The sequence below is a fragment of the Colias eurytheme genome, chromosome 6 (assembly GCF_061535395.1).
Source record: "Colias eurytheme isolate Ceu_HAF_F1 chromosome 6, ilColEury1 Martin Lab GWU primary, whole genome shotgun sequence".
Classification (NCBI taxonomy): domain Eukaryota; kingdom Metazoa; phylum Arthropoda; class Insecta; order Lepidoptera; family Pieridae; genus Colias; species Colias eurytheme.
Genome location: NC_142985.1, coordinates 2,062,640 through 2,074,759, shown reverse-complemented (window position 1 = coordinate 2,074,759; position 12,120 = coordinate 2,062,640). Strand labels below are relative to the sequence as shown.

The 12,120-nt window shown below is 34.4% G+C and overlaps 1 long non-coding RNA gene across 1 annotated transcript; it reads right to left on the bottom strand.

Moving 5' to 3' along the window:
- Positions 1-10,783: 10,783 nt before the first annotated feature.
- Positions 10,784-11,863, bottom strand: LOC149907475 (uncharacterized). Its single transcript, XR_016456859.1, has 2 exons — positions 11,791-11,863; positions 10,784-10,880 (listed from the first exon to the last, which is right to left on the bottom strand). It is a non-coding gene; the product is annotated as an uncharacterized LOC149907475 (long non-coding RNA).
- Between the last annotated feature and the right edge of the window lie 257 nt (positions 11,864-12,120).

Here is a 12,120-nt window from a genome sequence, read left to right as displayed (position 1 = left end):
GTGTAAGGTATGCAAAAATAAAACAAACATTTCGTAAATAATCTATTTTATAAAAATTACAATTTAATGGCGAGATGTTATAACTATATCACATTGTCTGCTTATTGCACTGGGCACTTTGGTTTCGCCGCCATGTTCTCGATATGATATGAAGATTAACGTCTGAAAATAACGAAAAAATGTGTTATTTAACTGTAACCATAAACTAAATATTATTTACTACATGAATCTTTCGGCATGTAGATTTTATCAAAGTCAGTCATAAATAGTCTTTAAACTCAGAGCATATGACGTTTAAAATATTTTGCGTGAATGTCCCAAAAATTTAGTTCATTACTGTCTTACTACAAAAAACTATAGACAGGGTTTAACTTTGCGCGGGTTCTCTTTACTCTGCTTTTGTCGTATTTCACATAGACAACTAATGTGGACTACAAAAAGGGATATTAGAAATATTTCGATAAAAACATATTTTTTAACTAAACAGTTTAAAAATCAATTTGTCATGGCATCCACAGTCGGATAAGGATACGATAGCTACTAATTACTAATTTAAAACATTATTTCTTTCTTTCTTTCTAATTACTTTGTACATGTATTTCAAGGCATTATATTTATATAAAGTATAAGAACTCACCCGTATTTGCCTCCCGAGCTAGCGTGAGCGCTGGCACTGGAGCTGGCGCTGGAACCGCCGTATCCGCCGTGACCGCCATAGCCACCGCTTCCGTGACCGCCGTTACCGCCTCCCAGACCGCCGCCGCTTCCGCCTCCCAGACCGCCGCCGTGACCACCGCCTCCTCCGAGACCGCCACCGTGTCCACCGCCCAGACCACCGCCGTTTCCACCGCCGAGGCCGCCTCCGTGACCACCGCCGTTTCCACCGCCGAGGCCGCCACCGTGACCACCGCCGTTTCCACCGCCAAGGCCGCCTCCGTGACCGCCTCCTAATCCACCGCCGTTTCCACCGCCCAAACCGCCGCCGTGACCACCGCCGTTTCCGCCTCCGAGACCGCCTCCATGACCACCGCCTCCTCCGAGGCCACCACCATTTCCGCCTCCGAGGCCACCACCGCCACCACCTGTAACAGTTGTTTGATGATCAGTAAATAGGTACATAAATACATTTTGCACTATTAGACTAGAGTAGATAATTTTTGAAACAAAAAAAAATCGCAGTCGGATGAAACCCATTAGAAAAGGAGGGGAATATAATAAAAATGTAAGGAAAAATAAATTACGGTCAATCCGAGTTCGGGAAGCGGGAGGGGGGAGCTTTTAAGAGAAAAAAATGGTTTCTCTCGATTTCCGACAAAACTACAAGTCCTATAGAAAAAAGTTCAATGGCAAAGTTGTAGGTAATTAAAAGTTCTACAACTTTTGTATTCACAATTTTTTCACATAACCTCAAAATTTAGGTGAAAAATTCAAAAAACCAAGTTTTTGGTCTTTTATTTTTATCTACTTCAAAATTTATTTTTTTTCTACGAAATTTGGTGGAAACTTACTTTATTATGTCCCAAATACACTGTAATTTATTTGATTGAAAATATTTATTTTTTCGCCTTATTTTGAATTAATACCAAAAAAACAACCTAATTTTCAATCGAAAAGTCACCCGTCAAAATATCAGTTTTTTTCAAAAACTTGGGGTGCCTTTTATTCATTGAAATCTCTACTTTCATATGGTGTAAAAAAAATAAACACCACCATAGTAAATGTTCTCAGAAAATGCATACAAACAGTGTGAAAATTAGCTTTTACTAAATCAGGCACACTTCTCGAACTACCTGAAATGTTTTTATCGACATCATTTTGCTTTTAAATATGCTGTAAAATATTAAACTTAGAACAGATAATTATTTTTCTTTTGAAATATTACCGAAAAGCCGATACAAGAGAAGATATAGAGTTCAAGAAGTGTGCCTGATTTAGTAAAAGCTCATTATCACACTGTTTGTATGCATTTCCTGAGAACATTTACTATGGTGGTGTTTATTTTTTTTACACCATATGAAAGTAGAGATTTCAATGAATAAAAGGCACCCCAAGTTTTTGAAAAAAGCTGATATTTTGACGGGTGACTTTTCGATTGAAAATTAGGTTGTTTTTTTGGTATTAATTCAAAATAAGGCGAAAAAATAAATATTTTCAATCAAAAAAATTACGGTGTATTTAGGACATAATAAAGTAAGTTTCCACCAAATTTCGTAGAAAAAAAATAAATTTTGAAGTAGATAAAAATAAAAGACCAAAAACTTGGTTTTTTGAAATTTTCACCTAAATTTTTAGGTTATGTGAAAAAATTGTGAATACAAAAGTTGTAGAACTTTTAATTACCTACAACTTTGCCATTGAACTTTTTTCTATAGGACTTGTAGTTTTGTCGGAAATCAGGAGAAACCATTTTTTTCTCTTAAAAGCTCCCCCCTCCCACTTCCCGAACTCGGATTGACCGTAATTTATTTTTCCTTTTATTTTCATCATATTCCCCTCCTTTTCTAATGGGTTTCATCCGACTGCGATTTTTTTTATCTTTTCATTATTTTTAAAGGCTTCTACCCCAGCCTATATGCTTTGCGATGTTTCGTAGATATAGACTTTATTTTTGTATTACTTAGTGATAATGTTTAAATATGTATCTAATTTACTAAACGTGTAGGTACTTTCAAGGTTTACTTATGATATTTAAGCATTTTTAATTAAAACATATAATTAACAGTGCTGTCTAATTTGTAATATTAAAATAAGCTAGTATTTCACTGTATTTTGTTAGGTATTTATGTTTAAACATAAAAGTTAAGTTTAGTTTCGTATCGTCTCATAGTTGAAGCGAGCGTCGATTATAATGTTACTAGCGGTCCGCCCCGGCTTCGCCCGTGGTACATATTTCGCAATAAAAAGTAGCCTATGTCCTTTCTCGGGTATCAAAATATGTCCATACCAAATTTCATGTAAATCGGTTCAGTAGTTTAGGCGTGATTGAGTAACAGACAGACAGACAGAGTTACTTTCGCATTTATAATATTAGTATGGATTCAGATAGTGATTTTTTATTCAATTAGCAACACATCCTTACCTCCTAATCCACCGCCGGCGCCTTTACCGCCCCCGAAACCACCGCCGAAACCGCCACCACCGCCGCCGCCACCGCCGCCGCCTCCTCCGAAACCGCCACCAAAACCACCGCCCTTACCGCCTCCACCGCCACCGCCGCCGCCAAAACCACCGCCGTTGCCACCGTAACCTGGAATTAAAATAACAATGATTTGTTATATTCATAAAATATAGGACTAATATAAATACGTTAAAATATAGGAATTAGGAACAATATAATTAAGAGCAGGACTTTTCTTAGATTATTTTCATTCTCGTTCGTTTCTTTTTTTTTTGTTCAATTTTAAAACATAGCAAATACTTACAAAGGCAATTTGTTTATAGACATGTCGGACATTCATTTACTAATTACATTATCAAATAATAATAAGTACTTAAAATTGTTGTACTAATAATTAATATTACACTGCCAAGTGAAAAATATTATCAAATAATGAATGTGTAATATAAAAATGCTTATGAACAATCTCTGGCGGAACAGCATATAATTTATGTAAATTAGGTACCTACTATCCTCGGAAATTTTTGCAAAATTAAATACTGCATTAGTTTACACGTTTTTTGTTGTTATTAAATCGTATACGTGGGTTTTTACTATTATAATATAAAAGGTTATTTGATAGAAGTGACTCATGTACCCCAGATAACAGATTATTTTAATTTATAGGTCATTTAGGTTATTTATAATAAGACTACCAATTTAATTAGGAAGTATGAATTAAAACTTAAATTGACTTAATGAATTTAAAAATGAAATTAATACGCCATATAATAATTATTTTAACTCAATAAAGAATTAACAAACCTTTTTTTTATCTGGTTGCGAATATTTCATTTTATTCTTTTGTTTGCATTTATAAGAGCTGTTCATTAATTAGGAGATGAGTGAGAAGAAGCATAAAAAATATACCTATCTCAAATATTACTAATTTTTAGCAGTCCCGGTAAACGTTGTTCTGCCTAATTATCACTTAGGGGTATGAAAAATATATGTTGTCCGATTCCCTGTAGACTACCCAATAGGAACATAAAATTTGATGAAAATTGGTCTAGCCGTTTCGGAGGAGTATGCTACGACAATGTATTACATTATATACACGGTATGTATAGACAATATTATATTATCGTTAATATATTATGCTTATAACAATACATCATCATAAAAAGTTTCTTCAAATCAACGATAAGTATCTATTTTGCGTGACCTAAAAGACTAATTCTAGGTATTGAGAATTATTACATCAATTTAAAATTATCCTACATAAATATTAAAATATAGACAGTTGTATCAGTAATTAATTATAAATAAAATGGCCTTCGATGCACAAGATGTATTATCAAACATATCCTGTTCAAACAACAAACTAAGAAAAACCTTCGCAAGAAAACTGAGGCACAATGGTTATTTATTGTTTAGTTAATTTTGGAGTTTGGTTATTTATTGTTTAGTTAATTTTGGAGTTACCATGACTCATTTACATGATTAAGGGATAGATAATATGCACAAAAACAAAACTGATAAAAACACCGGATTTACTGGTTTCGCAGAAATTTTTATTTTTAATACAAAATTTAAAAGAAAACTTTATATAAGTACCAATGAGGAATAAGAGAGAAAAAGAGCACCGCGTTATTATAATTAAGGTAGGTACCTATATACATATATTATAAGAGCAATAATATTATGTAGAAAGAAAGTGCTATTTCCATTAAGCTTTCCCACACAAACTAGGCATTATAAGATCACGGTTATTAAAAATCTATCGGTAGATTTTTCTCAAATTTCTTGCTTAGTTAAAAAAAAATATTTACTTTCGCCACTTATTCTCTTAATGTAAGGGAATTTAACTTTCAGGACAATAAGTAGTCTTCTCGTTCTCAACGGTGTTGAGATATTCAACATCCAAAGAAGGGTCCTATATCTCCTGTATTGGATGAACCGTTGCCACATTACAATTAAACAAACGAACTCTTATTCCCTACTAAACTAATTGATCACTGAAATTTTATCCCAAGCTCTATCATTAAATCGCATAGTATATAAAACAAAGTCGCGTTTTAAGAGATAGAGCGATTCAAGAGGAAGGTTTTATTAGTATATAATTTATTAGGTTTTAGACAAAGCGGGCGAAGCCGCGGGCGGTAAGCTAGTTTAGAAATAAAATGCAATATAATTACCCGGTGCAGCGTACACACAAACAGCGAGCCCTAAGGCCGCACAGGCTACTGCAAGTTTCGCCATTACAATTGAACTACGAAGTCCAACAACATCCCGCCGTTTATATAATCAGATTCTGACCGAGCTTATGTCATGAGCTAGTAAATGTTTACAGTACACACTTCAGTTTTTGTTGTTTGCGAATTTTTTGTGCTAATTTTTAGCGAGAATACTTAGATCGACTCGAAGTGGGTGACTATTAATGTATTGATTTTCGTGGTTAATAATGTGTGACCTTTTTATGTGCTATTTAAAAGCTAGGATAAATATCGATTTGTATAGGTATTGTCTTGTTTTTGATAGATTTACTGCACTTTAAAGAAATTATTTGATAATATTAGGCTTATATTAGGTATCTATACAATACAACTTAATTTTTTTCTCCAGGGATTTTGCGAAATTAGAGAAGCAGAACAATAGTCTATCTATTAGATTATCTGCTTAGATTTTTTAATAATACTAGCTGCCCCTGCAGACATGGTTCTGCCCTATTTCCCCATTTTCGTGCTTTCTCTCCATAAGAACCTTCCGGGGGCCATACTCTTTTCTCAATCAAAATTCATTTAAATTATGTTACAAATCGTTTTTATTCCAGTTTCAAATTATTTATGATGACCCTTAAAATTCTTTTCAAACACACACTAGATTTATAAGATATTATTCAAATTAGGGACAACGTTGCATCTGCGGCGTAGCTTCAACAATAAAGTAAAATAATTTGGAAAATCCAAAAGTGCACGCCTCATAATTTTTTTTAATAAATATTTATTAATTATTATTTTTGTTTATTTAATAACAATTAAACCACATCGAATCAGACCCTGAAAAATGAAAGGGTTCTATTCCTGAGCATCTTCTTCTTCTTCTTCTTTTTAGCAAATGGCAACTCTATTCCTGAGCATACTCAAGCGTAAGAGAAAAAAAAAGACTCGATTAGTAAAGTATTTCGGTCGCTATCGTGTTAACAAGAAAAAGGATCCGCACATACAGACACACGGACGTCCAAGACAGAACTTTTTTAAACTGTTTTTTAACTAGTTTAAATAACAAAAAACCGGCCAAGTGCGAGTCGGACTCGCGCACCGAGGGTTCCGTACAAACCTTGTTTCTTTTGATTGCGTTGACATAGAAGTTTGATTTTGTTACAGCTTAGAGGTATTATAGACCTGAGTATTTGGTATGAATTTCAATTTAATACCTCTACGCGCTTATGAGGAAATGGGTAGTAGGTAAGTTTAAAATTATTAAAAAAAATATATTATGTGATGTAACTAAAAATTTATGGTTTTCGTAATTTTTCCTTTATCTATGCTATAAGACGTTGCTTCGTACCAAATTTCAAGATTCTGAGTTCACGGGAAGCACCCTGTAGGTTTTGATTCCCTTGCAAGTGTCGAAAATTTGCGGCATAAACGGCTGTATCTTTTGATTGCGTTGGCTTAGAAGTTTGATTTTTTCACAGCTTCAAGGGACAGTATACTTGAGTAATTGATATAAATTTCAGCTTCATACCTCCACGCATTCCTGAGAAAAAGGGTCTTGACAGACGGACGGACGGACGGACGGACAGACGGACAACAAAGTGATCCTATAAGGGTTCCGTTTTTTCCTTTTGAGGTACGGAACCCTAAAAATGACATCAAAAATATCATGAACGTTAAAAATAGTGTTTTTTCTTAATATGTGTGTGTATGTATTATCTTACAAGTGCAATGTATGATACATAAAGACATTTTAAGTTTGAAAAATCAGATGTTTTGCGCGAAGTGACAGTAGTACCTACCTCAACGCTTCGCTTATGAGGCGTGCAATATGGAAATATCCTTCGATTATGCTAGTGAAGCTTCGTGCAGAAAGCTAGCATAATAATAACTGTATCAATAAATAATTATAAGTAAACTTTTTTGATATTCATTATTATTTAAATGAGTTATGAAGTACGGATCTTTGTTTTCTTTGAATAAATGATATTTATAATTACATTTTTGTTTTATTTATCTCCTATCTATGAAGGTATGTCGCTACAGAACTAATGCTACATATAATCAAGATTTATTTATATTTCGCAGCTGATTCCATAACCATGGGAAATATATGTTTTATTCCATAACTAGCTTACCGCCCGCGGCTTTGCCCGCTTTATCTAAAACCTAATAAATTATATACTCAAACCTTTCTTTTGAATCACTCTATCTATTAAAAAACCGCATCAAAATCCGTTGCGTAGTTTTAAAGATTTAAGCATACAAAGGGACATAGGGACAGAGAAAGCGACTTTGTTTTATACAATGTAGTGATATTATGATAGTGTATACCTAATTCGAAAATCCGTTACACCTAGAGATACATTTATCTACACAAAAAAGAGCTTTATACAGACATTTACATACAAATACCCATTTTAAATATTCTGAAATTTTCCTACAAATTCTGTATAAAATTATGTTTATTTTTATACTTTTTTACGGCCATTCAACCCGAAATGAACAAAGAACTTCAAAGGAGGTAAAAAATTATGATTTATTTTGATTAAAAGTTCATGCAATTTGCTTAGACCATGTCTGATACAGGATAAATCTATTAAAGTGACTGCGGTATGCTTGTGGTTAGAAACTATAAATCATGCGTGAATGAATATCATATGCTTGGTAATATGCAAATCAGTATGCAATCAGTATAATAATTATTCAGTTTACCCCGCTCATTCAAAAGTTTTTGATAGAGTTGTGGTTAAAAGTATAGTTTGTTCTGTGTCTGGGTGTTAATAATCTAAGTATTTATTTAATACTAGCTGCTCCACGCGGTTTCACCCCGGTAGCCCCACTCCTGTTGGTCGTAGCGTGATGATATATATAGCCTATAACCTTCCTCGATAAATGGGCTATCTAACACCGAAAGAATTTTTCAAATCGGACCAGTAGTTCCCGAGATTATGTTTGTATGATATGTTCATCAGCCATTTGGTTTCCATAAACACAAGCGAAAGCTTGTGGGATCGGATCGTGCCGTGTGTGAAAAATGTCCTGAAATATTTATTTATTATTATCTTCATACTGCTATAATTCATTCATGTAAGAAAAATGATTAGGTTTTTATGTCGGTCTATCTGTATGGTATGTATGTAAGTTTGTTAAACATGTGATATATGCCAAACAATAGTCACATTGAAATCACAACCTTTATTATATTTTACACTAGCGGTCCGCCCCGGCTTCGCCCGTGGTACATATTTACGTTTTCTCTACGTAAGAACCATCCTCGTACTTCAAGGAATATAATAAAAAAGAATTAACGAAATCGGTTCAGCCGTTCTCAAGTTATGCGCTTACCAACACATTTTGGGATTCATTTTTATATTATAGAAGACTAGCGGTCCGCCCCGGCTTCGCCCGTGGTACATATGAAAAATAGATGTTGGCCGATTCTCAGACTTACCCGATATGCACAGAAAATTTCATGAGAATCGGTCCACCCGTTTCGGAGGAGTATGCAGACTAACATTGTGACACGAGAATTTTATATATAAGAAAGATTATATTCGTCTTTACTAGATATTAATTACAAGATGTAAATCCAAGACGTGTTCAGATTGCAATCTGATAAAATGCATACTATGATTATTTAATTTAAAATAACAAATTATCACTCAGTCTTATACCAAGAAAATTTATAGCGTTGTTATTTTTCTTCAACAAAGCCGTCTAACAACAACACGTTTTCATTTACGTATACTTAGAGCAGTGGCAAATTTATCTCATCAAGATGTTTTCATTTACGTATAGAGCAGAGGCTTTATAAATAATCTATAGTCTACAGTAAGGTTAATATTATATTCTCTGTGGTGTGTTGACCGCCTCCTTGGTAAAGTGGTCGCGTGAGCGTAGAATCGAGGGGTCCTGGGTTCGATTACCGGTGGAGACGAAGAAAAAAAATGTCTCGTTCTGGCAGGACACAGAAGGCTGATCACCTACTTGTCCCTAAAAAAATCGATCAGTGAAACATATGTATAATGCACCTGACCCATACCCCACTAGGGGACATGGATCTTTAGTTTGTGGTGAGTCCAACGGCCAACGAGACGATAAAAAAAGGTAAATAAAAGGGGTCTACTTTAGTCCTATAGAGAATAGAGAGCTTCTGTAATATCGTAGAGGTCAGAAATTCTCAAGGGTAATAGTAGATATTATAAGTAAAAAGTGTAGTTTAGTTACCTACATAATATTCGATCTTCAAAAGCGTTAGAGCTAGTCGCAAGAGCAACTTTTGTCTCCGTAACTATTTTGTCTCTCCCATCTAAGATGGTATGATTCAAGAGCTAATTCAGTCACGATACAACTGTAGTAAAATGTGGCTAATTAGACATTTTGAATGCCACTTTCTGAGCGCTAATATCTGTAACACCTTTTTACTTATAATATCAGCTCAAAAGCTTTACATTATGATAAAAGTTTAAAAAAACATTTCCTTGGATTAAAAAAAAATGTTGTGTGGTTTTATGAAACCACGGTAAGTGAAACTGTTCGAACGGTTCCGAACACTGCTTTGTGTAGCGCATGTCGCGTGACGGTCGGCTGCCGAGTAGGTATACCTACTCGGCAGCCGCGATACACGCGACATGCGCTACACAGACCAAAAAGTTTGAGACGATGTAATAAAAGTTTCACTTTAAAAATATATTTCAAATAACTTGAGACGTGCTTGAGATGTTGAATTAAAAAAAAGGCATTGCCTTTGACCTTTGTCGAACTTATTGCACGCCTCATAAGCGAAGCGTTGAGGTGGGTACTACTGTCACTTCGCGCAAAACATCTGATTTTTTTTCCTCTATAACTAGCCAGTACTTTTGTTCTTGTTATGAAGTTTTTATTTAAATACTTTAACCTATTTGATTATATATTATTATCAGAATTAAAATATAAAAAATATCGAGATTGAAATACAATTTGCAATGCATGAGTATAAACCCATTTGTTTAAGAATAGCTGGATTAAAATTTAAATAATAAGAATAGAAAAATACGTCTGGCAATAATTATTTTAACCTTTCATTATTTTCATAGAAGAAATCACGACTGCGCACTCGGGGAATCCTCAATACCCAAATCATTTTATACATATTTAATGAGCCGTAATCGAGATAATATTTTAAAAAAATATGTATGGAAACCTTATTTTGTTAGTATTTTTATGATATCATATAACAGATTAGGAACAGATTAAAAACGCTACAGTTATTCAAGAGGAAAAATCTAAAAAAGGGTCCTTTGAGCTCCCCCTACACTCTTAGCTCATCCCCAACCTTGAGGGCTTTCGATATGATTATCTGGACATGTCAAGGAGTAACTGTAGCGATTTTCAAAACTAAGTACACGATTTATTTAGGCTTCACGATAAATTTTACCTATTTTCTAGACTATATTATTATCCTTTCTTTTAAATAAAACATCAATGATGTTTTAAATAATTAATTTATTTCTATGTATTTATTACAATTTATTCTAAACGTAATGGCCGTAAGTTGGTATCAGCGTGATCTCGTCTGCTATCTGAAATTAAAAGAATCAGTGTTAATTGTTATATTGGTTATTAATCAACTAGATTATAATTTAAAGACTAAAAATATTCAATATCTAAGTATAAAAAAGTGTGTTTCTTTTTCAAAACTTTAAGGCTATATTCCTGATCTTGGTACATAGGTACCTAATATGATTTTAAATGAATCTATGAAGGTTTTTCTCATTCCATTTCATACTTCCTTTTATGGTATCAGTAAAAATTTACTTATTTCACACCACTTTATTATTTCGAGTTTTATTCTCGTCTAATACTTATCTACAATCGGTTCAGTTACAGTATTTTTTCATCTTCAATTTTCATCTATTGATCGATTGCATTTCTTGAAATATTGTATGAGGACACCATAATGCCTTTTTTTAAGTGGGGAAATCTTGCTACATAATACCTACTTAGAAGCTATCATGCTACATTTTAACAATGGTTCTAAAAAGCTTTATGGTTATGTTTATTCCTTTAATTATTTTCAAGGTTTAATACTTCTTCTCAATTATTTATGAACAGAGTTAATCCAGCCACGCACGTGTCTTCCTGCAATTCAAGTTTATTAAGGTACAGGCCTTTGCTACGAGAAATATTTTCAGAATGTTGTTTCAGCTGTTTGATTTTCAATGTGTTATGTGCCTTGGGAGAATTTTTCGGGGTAATTTCAATAATTTTGTATGTGACGAAATTGATACTTAAAATCAATAGTTACTCTGAAGTGATTTTCACCAAGTTACCTGTGCACAGAAAAGATTTCGTGCAGCTTTTTCGTTAAGTAGATTCGACTTTAATTACCTTCTACTATTTAATTCGCATGCTCAATTTATAACAAATTTTATTAAGTCTCCATAATGTGTGTATTATGTACAGTATAAACTATAAACATATGTCACATACCATAACAACGGCATTATTTCCCGTAGCCGTAACCACCGCCGCCGCCGCCGCCGCCACCGCCACCGCCTCCGCCGTAACCGTAACCGAAGCCGCCTCCTCCACCGCCGCCTCCGCCGCCACCGCCGCCGCCGTGGCTTATCCCATGATTAAAGCCTCGGCCTCCTCCAAAACCACCGCCGTAACCTCCGCCGTGACCACCGCCGTAACCACCGCCGTGACCACCGCCGTAACCACCGCCGTGACCGCCGTAACCGCCGTGACCGTGTTTGAAACCGCCGTGACCTTTGCCTTTAAAGGCTGAAACATATAAAGGATATTTAAATATTTGTA